Source organism: Python bivittatus, unplaced genomic scaffold (assembly GCF_059951505.1).
Source record: "Python bivittatus isolate LINGU-HERP-01145 unplaced genomic scaffold, Pbiv_v1 ctg000610_np1212, whole genome shotgun sequence".
NCBI lineage: Eukaryota > Metazoa > Chordata > Lepidosauria > Squamata > Pythonidae > Python > Python bivittatus.
The window spans coordinates 38,225,752-38,244,962 of record NW_028277088.1 but is presented as its reverse complement, the minus strand read 5'-3'; positions in this window follow the sequence as shown (position 1 = coordinate 38,244,962).

The following is a 19,211-nucleotide window of genomic DNA, read 5'->3' as shown; positions in this document are numbered from 1 at the left end:
TAGAAAATAAGTCTTGGGCCTCCAAAAACAATCAAAACATGGTTAATCGAAACAAAATGAGATCTTGATTGTGTGTAACCCATCTACATATCTTCTGTGGTTAACTGGATTGTATGAATACAGGTTTTGCTCAGGTTTCCTAAAACCACTAAAAACTGAATCCTATCATCTGTAATTTAGAATTAATCCTATGATGTAGGGATTAATTTTTTTCTACCTAGGTCTGAACAAAGCACCTGTAAACTCCTCCAAGACCTTATCTTCTAGCCCATTCAATAGGTGATTTGTTTTCCTAGCTTCCAAGCTCCATTAGGCTCAACTGTTTCTCCTTTTTCAATTGTTCTCAGCCATTCCTTTTTTATGACAGCAGGTAATCACACTGTTGGCCAAAGAATTTTAATAGCCAGCCTGGCTTTGTATTTGTCAGACTAGAATAGCCAATAGTGCAGCCAAATTCTATCCATGAAGCAGCAAATGACAAGACGAGTGACAAACAGACCCAGTCCATTTTATATTGTCTCCAAATTAGAAAAAAAATAAAAATGTATGGTCAGTGAATGGGCAGTATAGATATGATGAAAGATGCTACTTTTATTATTTTTACTTTATAAATAAATCACAAATATGTGATCCAGCACAAAAGGAAGATTGCTTCCAAATAAATAGGTTGAGCATTAAACAGGAGACACAAACTTAATTATTTCTGTAATCACCATGGTGCCAGGAATTAAGGAAGTTTAAAATGAGAATGTCTTCATGGTCAAACTGTTCAGGTGTCTGTTGCTCTAAAACACCAGGAATATAGAAGCAGGTTAAAAATTTGGAATTGAGTACATGTGTGTGAATAGAAATGTTAATTGTATGTTTCACAATAAGTACATGGGGCCAGTTAAAGCTCTTCCCCCATTTCCAGTGTATAACCATTAGAACCAGAATCTCATGTGACCTAGTTACTATAATGATGACTATTAGTATTAGAATTATTATTAAAAATTATTATGGTTGCTCTCTTCAAAAGATTTTGGGTGGCTCACGCATAACAAATATACAATTATTGTAAAAATATAACAACAAAACGTAACAGCCTGGACAAGGAAACAGCCATAACAGTCAAAGGAACATGACGGGCTGCACAACACACTACCCCCAAGCCTGGGAACACGTCTTAAGGGCCTTCCAGAACCTCAGAAAAGTGGGCACCATCCATATCTCTGGGAGGATGCTGTGCCGGAGCCATGACAGAGAAGGCATGCTTCCTTGGTCCCACAAGATCGCAATACTTAATTGAGGGGATCTGGAGCGCTCCCATTGTGCCCAAATGTACCAGGTAGGTAGAAATGATTGGAGATAGGCCTATCTCCAATCATTTCTACCTACCTGGTACATTTGGGCACAATGTACCAGATAAACAGGCCCTATGCCTTGAAGGGCTTTATAAGTGACAACCAGCACCTTGAATTGCACCCAGAAACTCTGGCAACCAATGCAGCTCATGTAGCAGCGATGACACTGGGCATAACAAGAAGTGTCCATTACTGTTTGCACTGCTGCATTTTGAACCAGCTGCAGCTTCCAGATGGTCTTCAAGGGCAGCCATGCAGAACACATCCAAGACTGTACTAACTTAGTGAAGCTTAATTATTCCTGAAGCAGACATCTACATAAAGCGTAGAAGCTATGAGATAATTGTCAGCCAGCACATTTACAGAACACTAAATTGGAGACGCCTGTTCTTCTCTTCTTTCTCTGTGTGTCTCAGTGAAGCGGATTTTAAAAGTTCTCATGATCATTTTTTTCTTCATTTTCTTCTTCTTGAAAAGTAAGCTGTAAAGAAGCAACAGCTATACACTTGAGCATGACTTGCGGATTTTCAAGATTCTGTACATGGATAATAGTGGGTAATATCTATTCCCCAAATACATTGATCTGTATATCAGAATAATAAGCATTCTTTGCATACCTATTATTTAGAATCAGCTGGGAATCCAAGAGCACCTCAAGGACAATTTATCCAGCAATTTATTTTCTGCAAAGTATGAAAGCACTGTTACGTAACATTCTCCTTCCTCACTGCTTTCCTTTTTCCCACAGCTACTGTGAATAACCACTTGAATAAGTGGACAAAAACTTTTGGTTTAAACAGATGTTCTATTTCTTTCCTATAGAGGCTTCATACTTCCCTGTTAATTGCAAGCAGCATTTTCACAATCAACCGCTAGCCTGTATACTGTAGGAAGGAAATGTTTTGTGAGCCTGTCAAAAAAATAAACTGCATTGCAATATCTACATAAAATATCCTTTCTCTCCAACTGATTGGAACAAAAAGTTCTTTGAATATATTTTATTCACTCTGAATTCAAAGTACTTTATGAATAATAGAACTAGTTGTCCGGAAAACAAACAACAGCCATAGTACTTTAGGAAAAAGATCCCAAGGAATTTCAAATTTAAACCTGTGTTGTTGAAAAAGTGAAATTATTGATCCCAATGGCAGGATTGCAAATCAACGCTTCTGTCTTTTGCAGTTCTAACTACATTCGCTTTAGGAGATTTTCACAGACCTACTTACAATTTTCTGCTGAACCTAATTTATTAAAAAAGACATATTTATGACTGACACCAACATGAGTAAAACCAATGAAAACCCTAACGTTAAATATTGGTTTATTGCCAATTCCCCTATTTCTACCTGACTTACCATAAAGATCAAAACAGCAAGAGAATGTGCCTAATCAAATGCATTCTAAAAGGTCAATAGCTAATTTAGACATAAACCATGAGAAAGTATGTTGCTATTGCATTAATCATTGCACTAAGTAACTCTAAACATGTTTATTTAAAAAGAAACACCACTATATACAATAGTGCTCACTTCAAATGAATTTTGAATAGGCTATTCTGCAGCCAAACTATTACCCTCCAATTACAGCAAGGGCAGGGAATATTTAAGGAAAGATTTGGCAGGAAGGAGTGGAACATTAAACACATTTTTCATGTTCTATTGTGTTTTAAAGATGGGAGTGAGAGCGCAAGTCCTCTGGGAGACCAACGTAAAACCTGACCCAAAATCTTGTCACTAATTTACAGCACCAAAGTGGCTGGATTTTGGTGGACAATTTTGAACTGCTTTTTTAGAACTTATAGACATTCTGACCATTCTTTATTTAACCAAAAGGAAAAGGAAAAATTGCATTGCCATACATTAGCCATTTTGCCACTTAATTTTAGTAGCACAATCTTGGGACTACCTATGGGCCATAGGTTGCCCATCCCTGAATTAGAGCATGTCCACTAATCTCTAGTAACACACAAGTAAACATAACTTTTTATAAAATAATCATCACACTAGGCAAGCAAGTTACTTTCACAGTGAACTAGTCCTTGGATAATTTAATCAATGTCTGACTAATGTAATATATATATATATATATATATATATATATATACACACATACATACATACATACATACATACATGAGATCTGAATGAGGGGAAACTGAGGTGGGAATAGAAAATATTTATTCATAGAAATCATACACAGACAAGTTTACAAATTCAGTGGTTTCTTCTAATTTCTCAGTGGAAAATAATTATTAGATTCACTAGTTGGAAGATGCAGTAGTGAGCCATCCTCAGAAAAGTAAAAAAAGACAGAGCAACAGATTAAAGTTCTCAGGCCCTGATTTAGCACACCACATTGAATGCTTCAATGCGTAATGCATAAAAACATATTAAAATGAAAATTGGATCCATAAAATCTAAGAGGTTCAGGATCCTTCATAGGTTGGTAACTAAGATTCAACCAAGAGAGTCTTCTAAAAGCCTTGCTGAAGCAAAGGAATATTCCAGAAGGTAAATAAAAGGTCAGCCAGCTTATAAAGCAGGTTTGTTCTTTTAGATTTTACATGTGATAGACATGAAAAGACATTGCCTTTCATAAATGTATGAAATAGCTGAAAATCACATATATGAGTGATACAGGAAAACCATCATATGGGAAACAAACAAAAATATATAGAACAGATTACATAAAATAAAGTAGAACTGCAACTTTCAACTTACACTTATTTAAATTTGTATAAAATTAATTTTCATATTCTATCTCTCAAGCATTTTGACAGCCTTGTTGAGCCTGTTGCATAATAATTCAAATATGATACTTCAGAATCAGCCTAATTTTGAGAAAGTTCCTCATTAAGCAAAAATCAGGCTTTTGATCCTCCATTCCTCACTCCTTAGGGAAGCCATGTGGAGTTATCTTAATGTGCCACCTTTACTTTTTAATATGTTCATAAGAAATTAATCAGATAAGAGATACTCGAGCATTCAAATATGATTAAAATATTTACACTGACTACATCTCAAATAGGGAAAGTAATAAATCAATAATGCCTATTTATAGCCAGCCCTTCAGATTTATTCTAATTAGTATAGTCAAACTTGTTCTTGGTTGTTTTTTTTTAATTGCCTAGGGTCCACAGTTAAATCTGAATCAGAAGCAGTTCACCGTATCACAACTTGATATCCAAAAACATATTATATTCTAATTTGAACACCCATAGAGGAATTTTGGTGCTATACAAAATTGGGGCATGGGGGGGCAGATAGTGAGCAATTCCTTCTTGTGGCAAGTTATGTTTCTGAAGGCGAGGTAACAGACCAGATGCTCTATGGTGCTTCAGTTTACACTGTTAAAGATTATGGTCCTTTAGACATTGTTTGGTCTAAAACTGTTTAGAATGGGGCTAATGATAATAGAGATCAGAAGAATGTTATAAGGTTTTAATTAAAACTGTTCTCCCCCACCCCCCACCCCCATCTGGGGTAGTGCCACTGATGTGCTCTTTATAGGTCCCACTTCATCATACCAGCACAGCAGTGAGGTTTCACTCTCACCAGACTTAATGCTGAACTACCTGCAATTTTAGAGGGTAGATACTAAAAAAATCTCATATAGCAGTGCCTTTGCCCTTGTGGTGGGAGAGATTGAACCAGTAAATACATATCTTAGGTATGACTAGAAATAGGGTCAGTTGAATGGGGAAAAAGTTATATGTCAGTGAAACCACAGATTCTTTAGATCATCAGTAAATGTTCACATCTTTAATAAATATCAATACTTAAATAACATTCTATTCTAGAATGTTATTGACAAAATTCCAAATATTACTCTTTTCCTCACCCAGTACTCCACAAAACTGAGCCAAGTTCATGTGCCAAAACTGAAATAACAGGGAAAAGCAAATGTATTGTTTAATTTAATGAATGAAATTGGAATTGTTAATCCCCATAGCAAACCCTTACATAGCTACATCTAATCAGTAAGTCAAGCACTGGGAGAAGGGGTATTTATTTTGCAGCCTGCTTAGCTCATATGTACAAGTCCAACAACAACAACAAAAATTGGTGTGTTACTCCTTGCTAGACTTGAGTGCCTGATTTTTTTTTTCTTTGCAGCTGCAAAAGAAGTACCACTGAGTAACTTTTGTAACAGGAATAAGATATAATTATGTCAGTAAAAATAACAAGAAAATAGACTACTGTCCCATCCTCTACAACATCTGCAAGACCTTGAAGCTGAATATCAACTGGGCAGGGCATGAGAATATGCAAAATGTGCATATATACCACCATAGCCCAGCAAACAAAGCCAAATCAACATGCTAGTAATAACGAATTTTGGTCAGAACATTTGAAACAATGCTAGTCAAACCATCACGTTTTGTTCCAAATACAAAACAAACTAGCATGCTTTGTTTCCGGTCTGAAATAAAACTCTTGGAACATGGTCGTTTATTTTCCACTCATTCAGAATACTTGAAATGGCTATTTGAGCTGAACATATCTTGAATAAGGAATACTGCACCCCCTTAGTAAAGACACTTATTAATAAACTAGTCCAGGAATTCTTAGCTCAAGTAGGGTTATAAATAATGGAGGACAGGATGATGGAATAGCAATGCTCTGTTTCCAACATTCTTCTTTATATGAACATGTGATTTGTAAATTTATTCAGAAGATCTAATCACTTTGTCCACACCTGAAAAGCCCACTAACATTCTTTCTCCCTTTCCTCTTGCCCAGTATACAAAAAATTGAAAGGTGGTTTCAAGAGGCATATGCGAATATGCTAGTCCATTAAAGCCCTTACTTGCCAGTCACTCAGTTTTGATTTTTCTTCCTAATGCATTACTTATAACTAAACTCAATTATTGAACAAATCAAGGCTTGCCAACTAATGCAAGGAGAGGAAGCCTGCCCTCACAATTTTAGAGATGAAACAGAGTTTGCATTGCATGAAAGTACCATAAAATATGGGGCAACTTCAATGTTTGTTACTCTTTCCATCTTTTTGTTGTCATCAGTTTTTTGAACACCTTCCAGAATGGAAGCCCCTGAGATTCACCCCTGACTCACTCATTCTGTGCTGTGTCCAAAGCCCAGAACAATCTATCAGGTCATGCCAAATATATGTACATTTGCATGTTTCTATTTAAAGAATGACCTGAATCTAGCAATAAAAATGTTAAGTATTACGGATCACACAAACTCTGCTAAAGAGTTGCAACACATTTCAAGCAGAGAGTTCTTCTTCAAAGAACTGGTGTAATAAAATAAGTTGTGATATTTTAACTCATTCCACGTCAAGAAAGAAATAATATTTGATTCCACTATTAATAGCTGCAAGACTTCCGAAAGGTTCATACTTAAAGTGAAGCTTGTCTTTATATTAGCCAGCAAAGCTGAGCTAATTGACAGACTGGAATGGGAAGCACATAAGCCTTCTATTTTAATTCACACCTATGATTCTTTCCAACAGATAAATAAAATGGCCTAGGGGCTTTCAATGGAATTCTTAATAAGTTACCAGCAGTGCCTCTAGATATTTCTGTCTTCTCCATATTATTAATCCAACTCCTATCATCCCCAGCTATCTGTGCTGGCTAGGGATGGTGGGAGTTATCATCCAACTTACCAGAAGGATGTCAGGGTGAGGAAGCTGAGTTACATTCAAAAGGAGGCACATAATCTCAAGGCAAGGCAATGTTTTCACATACAACAAGCTTTTATTTTGCAGTTTAAGGAACAGCTCTTCCCAGATCACATCAGTACTGCTGCTGAATTCAGTGGCATTTTCTGGGGATACAAAGAGAAAGTCTAAAAAGGAAAAGAAAGTAATTTCTCTTCAGACAATAGCTAAGTTCAGCTCTTGGCATTAAGCCATATAGAAGTTTGCTTCCTTGGTTCTGGCTTAGCAATATTCCTAAATTGTTTTGGTATTTGGTATTTGATGGATATTTTATTAACAATGCATGAAACACAAAATTAATGCCGAGGGACACAACTTGAGGTCTCAAGGTTGCATGTAGCCACCAAAAGCCTTTGGTTCCAACCCCAGCCTCCAACCTCCAGCCCCAACCTGCAAAAATTACATCAGAGAGTTAAAAGGAGCCATTTAAGTCACCATATTCAACTCCCAAGTCTATGCGAGAATCCAAATGTAATTCATTATTAAATTGAAATTATTAAAACTGGGCCAAATCAAGCAGTTCTTAATTCTCTTGAGATGTTGCTCTTGCTTTGAGAAAGTTGTTGCCTTGAATTTGCTCCCGATTGCAACAGAGGAAATACTCTTCTCTTCCATTTTCTAAAAGGAACCCACCCTGAGGTAGAGAACTCTTTCAGTCAGAGGCCTACATTTATGGGGCTGCATGACAAAGATGGGAGGGGTCAAACCAATATTCCCTATCTCCCATTGTCTATTTTCCTTCTGTATTCCCTCTTCTCCCCCAGCACTCTTCTTCTTCACTTTGTCTCTTACATTTCTCCCTTTCTTCTTCTTTTCTTGCTCTTTTTATTTCTCCTGTACTGGGTTATTCATGATCTAGAATACCTACCTTGGGTTATTCGGGATCTAGATTGCTCTTTGCAGTGCTGGCTCCATTAATTGTCAGGGAATGCTTTGGGTGTCTCTGACAGGCCATAAACCCATAGTGCATTTTTTGTACAGCTATCCTGAGGAAAATGAGACAAGGATCAGCACAATACACCCACCGTAAGGCACAGGTAGAATTGCACACTGTAAGTGGGAAACAGACAGGAAGACTTGGAGATGCACACAGGGGATAGATGTAGAACAAAGGGAAGAACAGAAAGAAATACTTATTTATAGACACAGAAGCAAGAGAGATAGAATAGGCATGTTACAAAGTGCAGGTAGTCCTCATTTAGCGATTGCCTCATTTAGTAACCAATCGCAGTTATGATGGGGTTGAAAAAGTAACTTTATGATCAATCCTCGGATTTATGACTTTTGCAGGTCTGTAAAGCAAAGGAAAGTTGAAGTAATATCATAAGCACAGTTGTGGTTTCACTAGTGACCATTTAGCTTGATGACCAAGTTGCCAGTCCCAATTGTGGTTGCTAAATGAGGACTACCTGTATCTCTCTCTGTCTGTCTCTTGGGTAAGGCTTATTTACAAGATTTAAGGTCAGGCTATGAGTTTTGTGCAGCTTCTCATATCGTTCTGTCCTTATTCCTTTTTCATTAAATAAAAACTTATTGGGATTGCAGCAGAACCATGGTGGGCAGAAAATCTCCCTAATTTGTATTTTATCTCCTACAAGGTCAAGAGCAATTTGAGAGATAGATGATTATGAAAAGGAAAATAAAAGCAATGGGATAATTAGGGCTACCATATCAGGGTCACAAAACTCTGGATTACCATCTGGATTCTTACAGCCCAGATATGCTAGCCCTGTTTTTATGGCAGGAATAGGAAGAAAGTGATGGCTTTTTAGCTGTTATACTACATTTCCAGCCAGCAAGTCCAACAGTGAGCAATGCTGAGATTTGTAGTTCATCTAGAAGGACAAAAGTTCCCCATTCTTGGCAGAAGCTAACTAGCTTCATCTTCATTCCTCCAGATTCATATGAGCCAAGTCTAATGCTATGCTTCTGTAAGACTATTTACACACTAGTGATTTATAGCATCATTCAAACACTGGCAATATAAAGCCTGTTCATGTTGAAGATTTATCATCATTGTGATGGCTGACTGACACTGTTAATTGCTACTGTGAAAATCTTCTGTAACGCTTGAAGTGGAATTCTTGCAACTCCCAGATGCCAGCTCCCAGGTTGTGGTGGGCCTTCAGGAAGATGATCTTAGTGCTTTATCTGTAGCTTCATTGGTTTTCTCCTCTTCTTCTGTGTCCTAGTTAGATTTTTCCTACCAAGATAGAAAAGGCAAGACAAGTGGAAATGTCAGGGGGAGAGGTTATTTTGCTTTGTTTTTCTTTCCTTTAACCCTTGTTTCTATTTGCATGCTCAGGGCAAATGAATAAACAATAACAGCAAATAGAAAAGCAAGGATTCCTACTGTTGGCAGAGGACTCCCATTTGCTTGTGGCCTTGACAAGTGCCCCATGTTACTTGCTGCAGGGACTGGCCCAGACTGAATTATATATGCTCAAGGTGCAGGGAATATAACCCCTAGGGTGGATGGATGAGTTCCCATTCAAATGCAATAAAAGTACATAACAGATAATCTATATATGCAGTGGTCTGTCATTCTTTTTTTAAAATCAATGCTATTTTAAGAAGAAAAATAGTTTAATAAAAGAGACAGGTTATAATATGGATGCAGATCCAAAGCATAACTGCCTTCCTCCACATTTAGAGGTTGAAATGTTCTTTCAGTTTTGCTACAACAGGAATATTTCTAAATGAGCTTTTGGGACACAAAATGCCAGAAGGACCACTCTCTTTTACCCATCATTTGAAGCCATCTGATGAGACAGAAGTTTTCTATAGAGATGCTTGCCCAATTTTAACAAACAGTTATGAGATAAAAGAGCTATAAATATGCAAATTTCAATTTACTGGTGCAAAATGTATTAATGTAGATTTTTAAGGAATGTTTCCAGTTTGCTATCCAAGCATACCCAGCACACCTGTGGCTGCCTATTCCCTTGAAAAAGGGGGTATAAGCAAAAATTGGCAGCCTAACGTCCTTTTCTGTCCTTTAAGTCCAACATGTCAGAAGCTGTAGAACAGATTATAAAATCAAGTTAAAATCCTTTATATTATAGAGTTAAGGACTGAGAACTTAAGCCCAGACATAGGTACATGGCAAAGACTCCTATGTTGATAATCATTCAAAACATACAGACCATCCTGACTGCATGTAAACCACTTGAAGATTTTAGCAGTGATGTGTAGTGCAGCAACATTAAATACTGAAGTGCTTTTACTGTCTTTTTTTAAAAATTTGGTTTAAAATCTGTGGTCCAAATAAGTTCTCAGTTACCAAACACCAAACTTTTGAGGATCAAAGCTCTAAAAAGTGGTGGATACAGATTTCTAATCAGTAGGGTAAATTATTGTGGGTATGAAGGCCTGAGTTACTCAAAGTCTAGCATTTTTTGCTACAATGATTGCTTAGTGGGATTACTTAGTAATCATAACTGTAACTCATCTTTCTTCAATAAGTTTTAAATGGTTTCTCAATCTACCTTCATACAATAGTTCTGACAGCTGAGTGAAGCTGAGAGGTAGTAGGAAATTAATATGAGCTTAGTTTGTATGGATCATACCCTGAATATGAATTCTCTACAGCAATGTTAGTAAATCAAATGAAAACATAACATTGATTAGAGGGCATATTTGGACACAAGTTGGCCTTTTATTATAATCCACTAATAAAGAGATTAAATCTAGGTGAAAGGGCATTCTAGCATCATTTTTCAAAAGTACACATTAGCGTATCGATAGTTGATTAGTTTAAAATAATGTGGGAAGCAGTTCTTTCGGTTCCCCCAATTAGTAGCAAATGACCTGACCTTCTTCAATAAAGAAATAGTTTTCCAACTTTATTTCATATATTATACTGGACTAGTCTGAATGCAGTTTTAGAATCAACTTTTCTCTTTGTGAAAATATGCTGACATTTATATCAATTTTATTAAATTCAGCTGAATTGAAATTTTAGTTTAGGTGGCTGTTCATAGCTCCTTAGGAGTACAGTACAAAAAGCTCTAAAGCATACAATTCTTTTTAGTTGTTGTACACTGCCCAGAGTCACTTTGCGTGAGATGGGTGGCTATATGAATGCAATCAATCAATCAATAAATAAATAAATAAAGCCAATTTCCTGCTACAAATCCACAGAAGTATGGAACGCAGAACTTGGCTTTTCTTTTAGCAAGCTACCCTTTAATTGCCCCAACTGCATGGGGTAGAGAGATTACTTTTCTTTTCTTTTTATCTTCTGTCTCCCTCAGCAGCATCTCTTCCTCCCATCACAGCAAATACACCCCAGCAGATAAACTGGCTAGTAGTTTGTCTCCATTCTTCTGCTCATCCACACAGCTAGACTTTGAATCCATTCCCACCATAATGGGTACAGCACCACAAAATTGAAACATACTTTGGTCTGCTGTGTCTGCATGAAACCACAATTATCCAAAACAATGTTATTATAAAAGCAACCTGGCACAAAAGGCAATATTGAGAACAAATGCAATCAGAAAGATAAGATGAGGAGGATGTCACGAACCAATTAAATGAGACAGATGTAACCATCTCAGGATCAAATAATCATGTAGCCTAGCTCCCTGTCTGCATATGAATTGGTAGCACAGGAGTAGGTACAGCTGTTGCATGATTTACAAGAAACAGATTCCAGACTTAGCCTTTTTATGGCTCAGCAAGGGTCCCAAGTAAAAACAGTGCTAGAAGGAGCCAAGTGAATACAATTTTCCAAGGGTCAAATGAGTGAAATGTTAGCACTTCCTAGCCAATATATATATGAGAGAACTGCGCTTGTATAAATGAAATGAAGAAAATGTCTGTCTGTCTGTCTGTCTGGGAAGCACATTTTATTTATGAGCATGCTGTGCTTCTTGGAAGTATGCAAATGAAGTCTAAATTCCATTCACTGCTGAACTATTAGGAGAAATCAAACAAACCTTTCATCTCTCATTAGTCTGAAAAGAGAACCTACACAAGCTGAAATTCATGTCCCATGTGAAAAATCCCCAACAGAGAATATGCAACCAATGCTCTCTTCCAGGACATATGATGTGACTACCAGCTTTTATTGCTGTGAGTAGACTAAATATAATTGGAAGTTAATTTACCATGGAAACCTTAATGATATTTGAAATCACAGATGAATGCATTTGAGAGATAACAGTGAAAGCCGTCATAGCAAAAAATATCCATCATAATAGCAGTAATAAATCTTAAACAGTTTGAGACACTGACTATTAAAATCAGCAATCTTTTTGCTACTTCTTTTGCAAGCCAATTCATGCATTGGTTTTAGGTTCCCCCAGATGTTCTCAAAGATTTAAATACATCATCTCAGAAGAAATTACAAGGAAGGAAGGAAGGAAGGAAGGAAGGAAGGAAGGAAGGAAGGAAGGAAGGAAGGAAGGAAGGAAGGAAGGAAGGAAGGAAGGAAGGAAGGAAGGAAGGAAGGCAGGCAGGCAGGCAGGCAGGCAGGCAGGCAGGCAGGCAGGCAGGCAGGCACAGTCTTTGCTGCCTTTTAACATCTTGCTTTTCTTTTCTAAAGTTTTCTGTTCAGAAATCTGAAGAAACATTATTTTCACCCAAAATATAGCAACTGAATTAATTCAAACAATTACATAGCACAGAAGGAAGCATTTGCCAGGAGTTTCCCAAGGGAAACAGGATAGCCCAATGTCACCAAAGTGTCAAAGTGCCACTATTACATTTCTAAATGGCTGGAAACAATTGCACACATAAACAGATATGAATATGAAGTTTGGGTCATATCTTGATTTCCAGCACAAAGCCCAGAACTTCCATAGGCAGGCAGGTCCATCAAAATTACCTGTATCATCTAGAAATTAATTTGACTTGAGGAGAACTGAGTGGTGCTGTTTTTCATGGGCCCAAATTACACAGGACTGAGAAATTAATGGGAGCTACAGATACAACTTTCTCCAGTAAAATGCTATGGTATTTTCCCAGACTTCCAAAGAAGCAGATAAGGAAGAGGGAAAGAAAGGGAGACCAGAGCCAGTACAATGGCATGTCAGCAGTACTGTTCTCCTTCCTGCAGTACGTACACTGAGCCTGAAAAGTAAATCCTTTCATGCTGGGTTGAGAACAAAAAATGTGATTCCTTCCTTCAGAGAGAACATCCATTGCTGTGCCAGTTGCAGGATGAAATGAAGTGATATGTGACAATAACATATTTACTCTGCATGTTATTGATTGTTAGCCATCTTGAATGCTCAAATTAAGTAGAGAAACAAGCTGTTCTTAGGGTATCAATGCTATAATTGATTCCTTCCCCCATCTCCAGAGGTCATCTTAATCTTCTGCAGCAAAATGATTAAAGGGTCTTGGGTAACCTTAAAGATCTCACAAAAATATTAAGGGACATGCCTTTTGTGAATTGTAGTCAGCTTTAAGATTGTGGCATCTTTCTGTTTTTATGCTTTTTCTTTAATTGGTGTTTAAGTTCTGTGATTTTCTCATTCATATTGAATTACAATATATTTCTACTCTGATTTATAATAAAAGCAAAGAAAAACTATAACATCCCTTGTGTATGGTGAAAAGAGATAACACAGTTTTGGAAATGTTCAGGACTATCCTCCACTCGAAGGCTAACAGAAATGAATTGGGGATATAAATTCACTAACTACCTTGTGATACTCAAAAACACAATAGCTAGATTCACACATAATGCTAAGCATGTTTTGGTTAATTATGGATTGTGAATAAATTACAGAAAATTGGTACTAAAAAAAAACACCATATAATTGATGGTTCTGTCCTAAAATGTGTTCATTTGTTCTGTGTTTCTAAAAATGCTGTTCTTGAATATACCAGACAAATAGAAAACAATCACAGGGTCTTCCCACTGATTGTAATAACATCATTTGTTGTTATAAACATTCAGAACATTTATGAACACCAGTGAAACTTTATGTTAAACTCTGTATATCATTCCAATCTAGTATGGGATCTTCTGTAGATCACTGATTTAATATAAAATCTATAACTTAAGAGATTAACGTTGATGGATGGCCATTTTGTAAAGGTGAATTTATTGAAATATACTTTTTAATAATAAAGCTATAATGAAACCATATCAAGAAGATATTACAATTCAAAAATCCACTTCTTAAGACATAACATGCCAATTTACAATAAAAGTGTAAAGATTTTGTTTCCCATTTTAATGCTTTTGTGGTAAATTTAATCCCTAAAACTGAAGTGTGGCACTAAATAAATGAAGAGGAGGAAGAGGAGAAGAAGTGTTTAGATGTAGAGAGCCACAGAGATTACCTTGGAGAAACTATGAAGAGACCATTTCAACAACATAAACATGCTTTAAGCCTAGGAAACAAAGAAAACATTAGAAAGAAACTCAGACTGGCTCTGCCTTAATTTCCTGGAATATTAGAGGGAGGGAAGGAAAAACACAGTCAGGCTTTCAAGATTCTGTTATTATAGTGTATATCAATAAAGTACAGGTAGTCCTTGGTTAATGACTGCCCTGGTTAGCAACCATTTGAAATTACAACAGCGCTGAAAAAGTAACTTTTCAACTGGTCCTTGAACTTATGGCTGTCACAGTGTCCCTGTGGTCACATGATCGCGATTCAGGCACTTTGCAACTGGTGCACATTTACAGCAGTCGCAGTGCCCCACATTTATGTGATCGCCATTTACAAGCTTCACAGCTGGCTTCTGACAAAGAAAGCCAATGGAGAAGCCAGCAGTAAGTTGCAGGTCGCAGTCACATGATGTTGCGCTTAATGACCCACAGTGATTAGCTTAACGACTGCAGCAGAACTGACGTCATGAGTCTGGTGCAGTCACGTGCTTTTCACTTAACAACTGCATCACTTTGTGACAGTGTTGTTGGTCCCAATTGCAGTCATTAAGTGAGAACTACCTGTAGAGTTCCAGTCAAACTTTTGGAGTCAGTTTCCTGGTCTGGCCTACCTCAATGGGCTGATATTAGGGCTACAAATAATTATCTAGGAGTAAATCCTACTAATACAGTGAGTCTTAGTTGTAAACAACAAGCTCACACATTACACCTAGCTAAAACCAAAAAAACATTTAGCTTAGCCCAGTGTGAGAACCAGAACACTGAAATGAAACTTAGGTCTCACTAAGTACATATTCAGCCTATTATCATTAATAGTGTAATGTTTCATTCACTAACCTGGGACACCCTTTTAGGACTATATACTACATAATTCATGTATAATTCATGTATAATTCATATAGATATAGATATAGATAATATATTAGTATAAACTTCTTAGCGACATTGGAGATTGGATCATTATAAAGATGATAAACCTGCTAGGTTTTGATGCAGCTCCAAGGCCAATAACTTAATTAATAAGACTTCATCAGTTTTTTAGAATATAGTCTGAAAAAAAGATGCTGTACAGAAACTGACAGAGACAGTCTTTTTAATGGATAATAAGATTTGGTTTGGACAACAAAGTTCTATGCAGCTTAGCAGAGACAGAACTGAATTTGGCCCTGAAAGCAAGTTGATGCATGTATTACCGATTCGGTATATATATAGAGAGAGATGTAGAATCACCATCTGATGTTTTAAAAATATAACTCACAGCTACCTATGCTATATAAGTCAGTCAGGACTGAAAATGGAATAAAAAATAATTTGCAACAGCAATATTAATCTTAATCATTAGCAAGTACAGTGGTACCTTGGGTCACAAACGCTTCTGTTCACAAACAATTCGGTTCACGAACAGCACCGTTCGCAAAATTTTGCTTCCGTTCGCGAACTCCGCATCGGGTGACGAACAGGATCCGCGGCCATTTTCCCTGCCGTGACACGTGGTGGTGGCTTCCTGTAGGGAGGGGGACTCTCCCTCCAAACAATAACCGCCTCCCCACCCGCCTTCCTGTCCTCCACGCCAGAAGTCACCTCAAGCAAGGTTAGCGTTCTCTCTCTTCGTACTGTACTGTACTGTACTGTACTGTACTTTGTTTCATATTTTTGTGGTTTAAAAAAAAATACATATGGTTCAGAACAGATTAACCGTATTTACATTGAACCTTATGGGGAAATTTGATTCGGGTTGCAACCAATTCGGGTCGCGACCAGAGTCGTGGAACGAATTAAGTTCATGACCCGAAGTACCACTGTAGTTACAGCATAGTGCATCCTATCATACTTCACATATCAGAGTAATCTGAGTACCAAAAAAGTAGCTCATGAATTGTGTAATTTTGAGTTGAGATGTGATTACCACTGATTTCACCACTGTGAAATATACCCAGACATTCATTTTCACATAGATTTATGTAACAGCTTTTGTCGCTTAGTTTGTGGGTACATTTCAATCCCTTAAAAATAACTTCCCACTAAAGTAAATATGACATTGGGAATGCCCAATTTCTTGCACAATTGTGAGGCTTTCTCAATTTATTTTGACTTCTCACCTCAACTGATGATCTAGTTGCAGATCAGAAGTGCCTCGGTGGTCCCCAGAGTCTCTCAGAAGATTGTTGCCAAATGGCAATATTTAATGTCACACAAGGGGAAAATAATTAAGCATATTAAAATGCATTTAAATAATTAAAAATCAAATGAAATGAAATTCTGTTTTGTCTGAACCCTGCTGCTTCCTTTTGTCCATAAGCCTTTCAATTTCAAGTCAGAGGCTAAGTTCAACTTTCAGCATAAGGAAAATTGTGCACTCATAATAGACATGTAAGCTAGACAGCCCTATGTTGGGGTCATATTCCCTTAATTTAGATAGAGAGCTGATATAGGAGTGACATAAGCAGCAAAATAATATGCCAGAATTAATATTTAGCTCTTTAAACTTGAGAGAGGTGTTAGGCTCATGATTTTGAATACCTGCCTATTTATATATATGTGTGTGTGTTAAGGAGCTCTGGATTGAACATCTTCTTATATTACATATTGTATTAGAAAAAATTGTATACTGCCCAGTTCCCAGAATCTAGTTGTTTACTCAAGCAAAGCATACAATAAAAACAATTCAGACCAAAAGAATTCCAAATACACTGATAAAAAGAACCATAATTAGATACAATTATAAAAACAAATTATCCTTAAAAAGGTGATGATTCCTTAGGACTATAGTCTATTTACAAGAAAATGCCCTGAGGGGAGCATTAAACATTAGGAGTGCCCACCAGATATAAGATCTCAGTGCTATTATATTATTACATTCTGGCCAGTGACCAATGACATCAGTAATCTATTTCTCCAGGTACAGTAACACTCCAGCCATCTTAACAGGGTTACCCTAGCTTTTTTGTTTCCTATTTCTTCTTCTCTCCCCATCTTCCTTTTAAAAAGCATATCCGGGTTAGTTCATCTCCCCATTGTTTCAAAGGCAAACTGGCAGATAAGACAAAACAGGACAAAATTCCACCCCAACAGTTGTTTAGTATTCATTAATCCTCTGTGCATGTGTTTCTATATATAAGATTTAGCCTGAGAAGGAGGAGGAAAGAGAAACTTAATGCAACTCTAAGAGATCTACTTAAGATAACAAAAGCAAGGCTCAAAAGCATCTGACGTTCAGAAACTCCTTTATCATCTTACTCATATTTGTACTTTATGAGACCATTTTTCCTCTGGTAGTTCCTTGATTAGGGTATTGTTTACTGCTGATTGTATGTCTGGTGATAATCTTGGTGTTAATCTCTGCTTATCTGGGTGATGATTGCTGGTGAGGAGATGTTCTGGTCTTTTGTTTTCCTTTTTATTGTCTCTTTTGAATAGTGCATAGATGATGTTTATGTCTATGTGCCTGTTGATGGCTGCCTTGTCTGAATACCAAACTTCCAAGAATTCCCTTGCATTTTTGGATTTAGCTTGGTCTAAGATGCTGACAGTTTCCCAATTGAAACTATGGTTAAGTCTGTCCATGTGTTGTGAGATTAAGGAGTTTTCATCATGTCTTCTGACTGTTAGTTGGTGTTCATGGATGTGCTCTGCTAGTTTTCTGCCTGTCTGTCCTACATAGTGGTTGTTATAGTCCTTACACTGTATGTTGTAGATGACTACTGTTTTTTCTTCTTGGGCTACTGGGTCTTTTGGTTTGCTTAAGGTGTTTTGGAGGGCTTTAGTTGGTTTGTGTGCTGTATATAAACAGAGAGCAAACCCCATTCCATTCTAGCACTGAAGATGTTACCTGGCCAGGTAACAAAACATTTACAAGAAAACAACCAAGCTCAGAGAACCCTGAGGACTCCACTATTCAATCATTATATGATTAGGTTTAGGATGTTGTTGAACTCTAACTTCCACCAGACCTTGCCATTATGGCCAATAATAAGGAATGATGGGAATTGCAGTTCAGCAAATCAAGAAGGTCACACATTGCCCATTCCCTGAGATGGACCAAAATTAGTTCTATGTTCTACAATTTGCTACTCTTGTAGGGCCTCTTCTATGCCTCAAGTTCAATAGATTCACTATCTCATGATATTCAAAATTTTCTGAATAGCAATATTTGGTTCAGTCTGCAAATGTCCACAAGCCATGCTAATATTCTCCATGGATTACAGACCTCATTCTGGATTCTGCTTTGATCTATAAATGTAAAACATTCCAAATTATACAGTACATTGTAGAGTCTGGAGACAAGTTGCTCTGGGATCCACTAAAACATTTTGGAGCAAATTACAGTGTTTCAGCCTGGTTCTAGCCTTAACATAGTACTATGAACATTTTTGGTCTATGCAGATGAAAACAGTAAGTACCAAGAACTGCTGCAGGTAAGTTTTTAATGGTTTGCTTTTCATTTCTTTCCTGGGAAGAGAACATATAAGATATGCAGCCTGTCCCTACAACATCTACTCAAAATTAAGACACATTCAGTTTTATTCCCATATAGGAGTGGGTGAACCAGTATGATCTCATTCTATTTTACTTTGATGCTGTTCACTCCTGAATTAGTTGTATCCTATTCCTGCATTAATCTATGAATAAAGAAAAAATATATACACAGTTACTATTTAAATTCCCATTCTGAAATATATTTTCTATCAAAATTATATATTTCAAAAAATGTTGACATCATTTTTGAGTTGACAATGCTGATAGCTTGAATTCCTCATGCATCTCTATTCTTTGTTCTCAGGTAACTCAGCACTCCCCTCATGGATCACTGCCTTGTCGTGGCGAAG